Below are 9879 nucleotides of genomic sequence, written 5' to 3'. Positions count from 1 at the left end.
AGGTTTAAATTGACAGATGAGTAATCCAAGTATAAATTTATTAAATTTGTATGTTAGAAGAGGGTTTTACTGCAAAATGTGGTATGCAAAATATTTTCTAAAAATATATATCCTTTTATTATAGGAAATGAAACACTAAAACATTCTCTGTAAACCTAAGTCACACACCTGAACTGCAGATACGGTGACATCTGCTGGCCTTCCAAGATGCACACACGAACCATGGCCGGGATTTTCCGGCCCTGCCTACGGTGGGAATGGTCATGGGCGGGACGCAAATTTTAATGGACCAGCCAAAGGTCTGTTGGCTTCAGGCAGGAATTTCTGGTCCCGGGACGGAAAATCCTGCCCGCATGTGATTTTGCCTAGGAATTGTCTTTCACACAAGCACCGGGTTCGCAGTCCATTTTGCAAGCCGTAATGGAGTGCGTGAGGTATGTAGATGCAGAGACGGGCTGGTAAGAAGGCCTACCTCAGTTCTCCAACACAGCAGCTTAGCTGCCAATATCATTTAAAGGCCCCTTAAACCTCACCCCTCACCCCATCCACCCTCCATGCCACCTCATGACCTCTTACAGCACCCATGTCATGCCATTACCCCTCACCCCCACCACCTCCATGCCACCTCATGCTCCCTCAGATTGCCTATGCCAGCCAACTTTCAAAAGCAGGGTCCTTTTTCGAACAGCTAGAGCTGTCAGTCAATTTAAATCAGAGCACAAAACATGACAGCAGAGGCTGACAGGACTTTTCCTTTTTACATTTTTTAATGCATTATGATACTTTCTTCGATGGAGACAGTACTGTAATGCATGCCAACACTTACACAATGGTGGTCAATGTAAAGGCCAACTTGCCTTTGCAGGACAGATGCCTATGATGAATCACTGCATTAGAGGCACATGTACATTACAGTGCAGCATCTAATAGTGACATTTGAAGGTTTCAAAACATTTTACACTTGCCTTTCAGATTGCTCCCGACACCTCAGCATGCTTCCACCAGTGGTCATGAACTCTCCAAGGAGATGTGTTTTTAGGGCTTCCAAAACCCATAGTAGCACACAAAAATTATTTGCAGGAGGAAATGCATTTTTCCTGTGATTCTCACAATGGGACCCCAACCTCGGAAGAAGCAACATGTGTGTTTTGTGCCCAAGGCCTTCACAACCCATGAATAGGCTGCACGAAAATGGTATGGAAGGCAGAAGAAAATTATTTTTCCAGCAAAAAAAAAACTAAGTTCAGCGTTTCACGACCTGATTGACGCTTCCATTAGGAATCAAAAATCCACCCCCATTATACCTTTCAAGGCCTGGATTCATCTTTTGTTGTTATAGCTGGTCAGAGGTTGATGATTTTGGTTTTGAAAATCCTAATAAAGGGATGCGGAACTGAATTGGTTATCCTATTTGTGCTCTGCTTGAAAGATTTCTGTTTTGCATATTCTTCTTCACAACGGGATTAAGAACTAGTTAATAAGTGGGCACACATTTGTGTCTTAAGGTAATGTTTTATTCCAGCTATACTGAGTGTCAGGAGAAACTTCTTCTAGTTCTATTGACACCGAGCAGTGATAAACAACGAAATTACTAAAATGTTGACTGCAAGTTGCTAAAATCAGGACTGGGAAATCACTGAAATGGAAATTTTGATGACAAATTCTATAAATCAGAATATTGTGCTCCTCAATCCTCTAGTGGCAAATTTATGCCGCAATCTTCTGGGAACCTGATTAGAATGCTCCATAGCAAGCGAAGTGGTGGATTAGGAGTGAAGCAACCAATAGACACAGTAAAAACTTATTGCATGTGATGCTACTTAGGCCTGGAAGTGTTTAAAATAGATGTTTGAAGGTTAAGCTGATTAGCAGAAACAAGCACAAATTCAAATTACAGACAACTAATTCACCTAAAGGACTGTTTTTGTCCGTCTGGTTAGTTCATTTGGTGGAACAGTGACCCCCACCACTTCTGATTGAGGTTGTACAAACAACATGAAACCCAAAGGCTTTTAGTTGCCAATTGCTCAAGCAGTCTTTAATCCCTTTGCTATTTCTGATTTACTGCTTGGATTTTAAATGAGCATGTAGTGAGCATTAACTGTTACATCCACTAAGATTAACAATATAAAATACAACAAAAAATAGTCCTTTTTTAAATTCATTCACGGGATGTGGGCTTTGCTGGCTGGGCCAGCATTTATTGCCCATTCCTAGTTGCCCTTGACAAGGTGTCAGTGAGCTGCCTTCTTGAACCGCTGCAGTCCATGTGGTGTAGGTACACCCACAGTGCTGTTAGGAGGGGAGGTCCAGGATTTTGACCCAGCGAGAGTGAAGGAATGGCGATATATTTCCAAGTCAGGATGGTGAGTGACTTGGAGGGGAACTTCCAGGTGGTGGTGTTCCCATCTATCTGCTGCCCTTGTCCTTCTTGATGGTGGTGGTCGTGGGTTTGGAAAGTGCTGTCTAGGAAGCCTTGGTGAATTCCTGCAGTGCATCTTATAGATGTTGCTACTGTGTGTCAGTAGTGGAGGGAGTGAATGTTTGTGGATGTGGTGCCAATCAAGCGGACTACATTGTCCTGGATGGTGTCCAGCTTCTTCAGTGTTGTAGGAGCTGCACTCATCCAGGTAAGTGGGGAGTATTCCATCACATTCCTGACTTGTGCCTTGTAGATGGTGGACAGGCTTTGGGGAATCAGGAGGTGAGTTACTCGTCGCAGGATTCCTAGCCTCTGGCCTGCTCTTGTAGCCATAATACTTATATGGCTAGTCCAGTTCAGTTTCTGGTCAACGGTAACCCCCAGGATGTTGATAGTGGGGTTCAGTGATGGTAATGCCATTAAACATCAAGGGGCGATAGTTGGATTCTCTCTTTTTGGAGATGGTCTTTGTCTGACACTTGTGTGGCATGAATGTTACTTGCCACTTGTCAGCTCAAGCCTGGATATTGTCCATGTCTTGCTGCATTTGGACATGGGCTGCTTCAGTATCTGAGGAGTCGTAAATGGTGCTGAATATTGTGCAATCATCAGTGAACATCCCCACTTCTGACCTTATGATGGAAGGAAGGTCATTGATGAAGCAACTGAAGATGGTTGGGCCTAGGACACTACCTTGACAAACTCCTGCAGTGATGTCCTGCAGCTGAGATGACTGACCTCCAACAACCACAACCATCTTCCTTTGTGCTAGGTGTGACTCCAACCAATGGAGAGTTTTCCCCCTGATTCCCATTGACTCCAGTTTTGCTAGGGCTCCTTGATGCCACACTCGATCAAATGCTGCCTTGGTGTTAAGGGCAGTCACTCTCACTTCACCTCGGGAGTTCAGCTCTTTTGTCCATGTTTGAACCAAGGTTGCAATGAAGTCAGAAGCTGAGTGGCCCTGGCAGAACACAAACTGGGCATCAGTGAGCAGGTTATTGCTAAGCAAGTGCTGCTTGATAGCATTGTTGATGACCCCTTCCATTACTTTACTGATGATTGAGAATAGACCGATGGGGCGGTAATTGGCCAGGTTGGATTTGTCCTGCTTTTTGTGTACAGGAAATGCCTGGGCAATTTTCCACATAGCCGGGTAGATGCCAGTGTTGTAGCTGTACTGGAACAGCTTGGGTAGGGGCAGAGCAAGTTTTGGAGCACAAGTCTTCAGTACTATTGCCAGAATGTTGTCAGGGCCCATAGCCTTTGCACTATCCAGTACCTTCAGCCATTTTTTGATACCACGTGGAATGAATCGAATTAGCTGAAAATGGCATCTGTGATGCTGGGGACCTCCGGAGGAGGCTGAAATGGATCATCCACTTGGCACTTCTGGCTGAAGATTGTAACAAATGCTTCAGCCTTATCTTTTGCACTGATATGCTGGGCTCCCCCATCATTGAGGATGGGGATATTTGTGGAGCCACCTCCTCCAGCGAGTTGTTTAATTGTTCACCAGCATTCACAACTGGATGTGGCAGGACTGCAGAGCTTAGATCTGATCTGTTGGTTGTGGAATCACTTAGCTCTGTCTATCACTTGCTGCTAATGCTGTTTTGCATGCAAGTAGTCCTGCGTTATAGCTTCACCAGGTTGACACCTCATATTTAGGTACGCCTGATGCTGCTCCTGGCATGCCCTCCTGCACTCTTCATTGAACCAGGGTTGATCCCCTGGATTGATGGTAATGGTAGAGTGGGGGATATGCCGGGCCATGAGGTTAGAGATTGTGTTTGAGTACGATTCTGCTGCTGCTGGTGGCCCACAGTGTCTCATCGATGCCCAGGCTTGAGTTGCTAGATCTGTTCGAAATCTATCCCATTTACCATGTTAATAGTGCCACATAACATGATGGAGGTTATCCTCAATGTGAAGGCGGGACTTCATCTCCACAACGACGGTGCGGTGGTCACCCCTACTGGTACTGGCATGGGCAGACGCATCTGCGGCAGGCAGGTTGGTAAGGATGAGGTTGAGTATGTTTTTCCCTCTTGTTGGTTCCCTCACCAGCTGCCGCAGCCCCAGTCTAGCAGTTATGTCATTTAGGACTCAGCCAGCTTGGTCGGTAGTGGTGCTACTGAGCCACTCTTGGTGATGGGCATTGAAGTCCTCCTCCAAGAGAACATTCTGTGCTCTTGCCACCCTCAGTGCTTCCTCCAAGTGATGTTCAACTTGGTGGAGCACTGATTCATCATCTAAGGGAGGTAATCAGCAGGAGGTTTCCTTGCCCATGTTTGACCTGATGCCATGAGACTTCATGGGGCCCAGGGTCAATGTTGAGAACTCCCAGGGCAACTCCCTCTCGATTGTATACCACTGTGCTACCACCTCTGCTGGATCTGTCCTGCTGAAAGACATACCCAGGGATGGTGGTGGAGTCTGAGACATTATCTATAAGGTATGATTCTGTGAGGATGATGATGTCAGGCTGTTGCTTGACTAGTCTGTGAGACAGCTCTCCCAATTTTGTCATTAGCCCCAGATGTTAGTGAGGAGGACTTTGCAAGGTTGACAGGGCTGAGATTGCCATTTGGGTGCCTAGGTCAATGCCGGGTGGTCCGTCCGGTTTCATTTTTTTTTGTGTCTTTGTAGCGGTTTGTTACAACTGAGTGGCTTGCTAGGCCATTTCAGAGGGTATTTTTCTGGCCAGTGTAGGCCAGACTAGGTAAGGATGACAGATTTCCTTCCCTAAAGGACATTAGTGAACCAGATGAATTGACAATGGTTTCATGGTCATCATTGGGCTTTTAATTCCAGGTTTTTATTGAATTCAAATTCCACCATCTGCCGCAGTGGGATTTGAACCCTGGTACCCAGAGCATTACCCTGGGTCTCTGGATTACTAGCCCAGTGACAATACTACTACTCCATCACCTCCCCTATCCAACGATAGTTTAAATCTAGAAAAGGCCAACTTGGTCCTGGCTGACAGAATTTCAGTTACATTGCACTTCACACCAGAAGCAGACCTGTGTCACTAAATAATGAAATAAAACTCCCAATGAAGGTAATACATTGTTTAAATTCATCCTTGGGATATAGACATTGCTGGTAAGACCAATGTCCATTACCCATCTCTAATTGCCCATGAGAAGGTGATGGTGAGCCACCTTCTTGAACCACTGCAGTCCATGAGCTAGGTACTCCCACAGTGCTGTTAGGGAAGGAATTCCAGGATTTTAACCCAGCAACTATGAAGGAAGAGTGATATAGTTCCAAATCAGGATGATAAGTGATTTGGAAGGGAAACTACAGGTGGTGGTGTTCCCACTGCTTCATCCTGACAGGAAAATCCAGGCATCATAAATAAACCTTTTTAATTTTTTGAAAATATTTGCAATTTCTTATCATAGGGTGAAATTCAAAATTGCACAAATATAAAACTAGCTTTTCAGGACCAGTGAGGCTGTTCAGCAGTAATTATGAACTTAGGGGAGAGACCATGATCATGAACTTAGGGGAGAGACCATGATCATGAAGGTGGTTCTCCCAGGATGAGGCTAGCCCACTGCATTTCGGATGTGCTGACTCCTGTGATGTCCCCAAATGCAGGATACACGACTGCAAAATTTGTGGTAGTAGGAAACTGCATTCGCATTCTAAAAAATATTAAAACCCCAAACAAAAAAGTCTAACCTTATCAAGCATATTTCAGGTCAGACTAATAGCATAAAAAATGGCAAGTTCTTGCTCGTTTAGTGATTTCTACTTGATTGCAGTATGTGGGTGGGAGAGGAATGTCTACAACAGCACAACCTATGAAAAATCACTGACAGCAACTTTTGGATTTCCACATTACACTGTGCATGTGTGGACTCCTGTCATTTTCAGTAGAGTAATGATGGTGAAAGCTAACAGTTTTGCTGTCATTAATACCGAAAAATCCAGGCCAAACATTTTTTTTTATATTTCTCCATTGCCAAAATAAAAATGATGCTGGAGAGAACACTGGAAATCCAGAAGCAGGTGTTCAGCAATCACTGTACTATCCATTGCAAAGAGCAGCTTGTCAGACATTGTATTGTCGACCACTTTGACAGCTGATTTACACTTCATGTTATTGCTGCACTGCATTACATCACAGCAAAACTCAACAATGTAATTTAATCTCACACCAGAGCACAATCCATGTAAAAATGTCAATTTTCCACCAAAACAACTTTAGCATAAAGGACCATCATCTGTCTGATAAAATTGCAGACAGAGTTTTATAGCTCCATTTATGAATATTTCATCAGTGCAGCAGCATAATTTATTGTGAAAATGTCACTTGCATTACAAAAACTCTACAACATGATGAAATGATGTAACATTACTTGTTACAAACCAATGAACCTCTCAAGAATTCATTTTTTTCACCGCCCCCCCCAAAGAAAAATGGCAAATGCCTTTAAATGGGGTCTTTTTAAATATTGTGTCATTGAATTAAATCTTCAGCTTTAACCATAATGAACTTGGTTGCTGGATTTGCATATGCCTATAATTTGAAACTAAGACAAGAGGTGGAAAATTTTCAAGGAAGCTAGGATTGTTCTCATTAGAGCAGAGCAGATTAAGGGGAGATTTAATAGAGCTTTTCAAACTCATAGAGTGAATACAGAGAAATTGTTTACAAACCTTTTTGCCAATGAAAACAGAGGATACAAATTTAAAACAATTGGCAAAAAACCAGAAAGGAGATGAGGAATAATTACACAGCTAGTTGTTGTGATGTGAAATGCACTACCTGAAGGGGTAATGGAAGTTGATTCAACAGTAACTTTCAAAAGAGTAATAATATTATAATTACCAGATGGATGCGAGAGTGAGTAAAATCAACAAAGGTTTCAATTATTAAATTTTAATATAATGGGCGGAATCATCCCAGATTTTCACTAAGTGCAGTAGTAGGCGGGAAAAAGGATGTTGTACTCGCCAGCTACAATGGTGACTTTTCATGTCGTATCGTCCCACTCCCGACGCATCCAATCTCATTAATAATTCATTCCCGGGAAGCACACCAGGTCGTTGCCGGGGCAAGCTCTCACCTCATGACTTCAATAAACTGGGCACCATACTTAAAGGTCAACCCTACAAAGAGCTAGCACGCTTCAAGAGATAGGAAACTGCTGGCTGCCAAAGGGAGGAAACATGCTGCCCCCTCTGGGCTCCTTCCCCTCCCCTCCAAGCTCCTTCCCCCCTTCAAATACCATCCCTTACACCTTCCCCCCGACTTAGACCTACCTCTCCAGTTGCCACATTCTTCCCATTACATCCTTCTCTTCCAGTACTCTCTCCCCCCTCCCAATCTCATGGCACCCCGACATCTTCGTTCCCCCCCCCCGCAACCTCACCCTGCCCACGCACCCCCCTCCCGCTGCGCCCCCGGTACACCTTCCTCTCCCAGTCAAACCTAGTGCTTCCTCTCCCACCCCACCCCCTAGTACACTTTCCTCTCCCATTCACAGCTGGACCTTCCTTTCCCCCACCCCTCGACAATCATCTGTAGCAGACCATGGCCAAGATCCTGATGTCCTGAAGAAGACCCCAGGCATCAATGGAGACCTCCTACCTTCCGTGAGCTGCTTCACAGCAGAGCCATGTCCATAAAAATCCACCCAGCACACGATGCATATGTTCCTCCAGGCTCCGGTTGCTATCGGACTCCAGCATCTTCTGCTCCTCCGATGCCTGCGATGTGAGCAAGGCCCAAACGGAGAGTCTTGACTTCTGGATGTCACACTTGTCAAGACGTGTTCTTGGCCGGCGCGTTTTCCCACCGACGTGGGTGGTAAATTTGACATGGGGGATGATTCCGGCAAGCAGGGCTAATAATTAGATGCAGATGTATTAAAACGTGCGGTGGTGGAAAAGGCAGCCATTATTGACAGGTGCAGCAGATGATCGCAAACTGGATTCATGGCGGCGCGAAACCGATTTTTGGCCTTCTTGTCAGATTGTCCGCGCATGCCCGCCAAGACGCACGGCACCAACAGGGACGGAAAATTTCAGCCAAGGTCAAGGCCCTAGAACTTTGATGGTAGCTGGGATCTTTTTCAGGCACAAAATCAGATAATGTGGGTTCATTACGCACCAGCAAAAAAGAGGAAGACTTGGGCTTGAATCTTCTGGCGGGCCCCACTCACCGACACATAAAATGACGCGCAGTGATCACAGGCGTGCATCCTGACATCACCGTGCATCATTCTGATCTTCAGTTCGGCGGGCGCACACCAGAGTCGGCTGCGCACCTGCTGAACTGTCAAAGGCCTGTTAAGGCCATTTAACAGCTAATTAAACTAATTGTCTGGGCTGCCCATCCAATCTTAAGGTTGGCGGGCAGGCAAAGAGCCCAGACGGCCTTCGCATTTAAACCCCATCCACAGGTGGGATGAGGTTTCATGAAGGGTTTATAAATCAAATAAATTTTTTTATTAAAATTCATTAATATGTCCCAGCTCATGTGGCACTGTCACATGAGGAGGCATGTCTGAATGATCTTTTCTATTCTTTTTTACAAGTTTTCATAATGAAAATAATTTTTATGATGAAAATAATCATTATGAGGCAGCTCCGTGCCTCAGGGAGATTTCTGAGATTAGTAATGGGATTTCTAAAATCCTGAGATTTCAGGCCCCGAATCTCTTTCCCCCCCCCCCCACCCCACCCGCCCAACACAGGGAGCACTGAGCGTTTCCGGGTGCGTGCCACGCTGGGTGGGCCTTAATTGGCCTGCCCACATAAAATGGTGGCATGCGGCCGACCACGGACAGCAATGAGCTGCGCACCCACTCCCGCCCAGCCTGCACGACAGGGAGAAAATTCTCCCCTTGGATTTAGAGAGCACTTTTCACTACCATTGGACATCTCAAAGTGCTTTAAGAACATAAGAACATAAGAACTAGGAGCAGGAGGAGGCAATTCAGCCCCTCGAGCCTGCCCCACCATTCATTACGATCATGGCTGATCTCATTTCGGCCTCAACTCCAATTTCCCGCCCTCTCCTCATAACTTTTCAACCCATTACTAATTAAAAATCTGTCTACCTCCTCCTTAAATTTGTTCAGCGTCCCGGCATCCACTGCACTCTGAGGTAGTGAATCCACAGATTCACGACCCTTTGAGAAAAGTAATTCCTCCTCATCTCTGATTTAAATCTGCCACCCCTTAGCCTAAAACTATGGCCTCTCATTCTAGAATGCCCCAGAAGGGGAAACATCCACTCCATGTCAACTTTGTCTATCCCCTTTAGCATCTTATATACCTCAATTAGATCTCCTCTCATCCTTCTAAACTCTAGCGAGTATAGGCCTAAGCTGCTCAATCTCTCCTCATAAGACAAGCCCCGCATCTCTGGAATCAATCTAGTGAACCTCCTCCGAACCACCTCCAATGCAACTACATCCTTCCTCAAGTAA

At 45.2% G+C, this 9879-nt stretch overlaps 1 non-coding gene across 1 annotated transcript; it reads left to right on the top strand.

Moving 5' to 3' along the window:
• The first annotated feature begins 5927 nt into the window (after positions 1-5927).
• LOC144688998 (U1 spliceosomal RNA) lies at positions 5928-6085 on the top strand. The gene has a single exon (XR_013578533.1). It is a non-coding gene; the product is annotated as a U1 spliceosomal RNA (small nuclear RNA).
• Positions 6086-9879: the final 3794 nt, after the last annotated feature.

Source organism: Cetorhinus maximus, chromosome 1 (genome assembly GCF_964194155.1).
Source record: "Cetorhinus maximus chromosome 1, sCetMax3.hap1.1, whole genome shotgun sequence".
Taxonomy (NCBI): Eukaryota; Metazoa; Chordata; class Chondrichthyes; order Lamniformes; family Cetorhinidae; genus Cetorhinus; species Cetorhinus maximus.
This window is presented reverse-complemented; position numbering and strand designations above follow the sequence as displayed.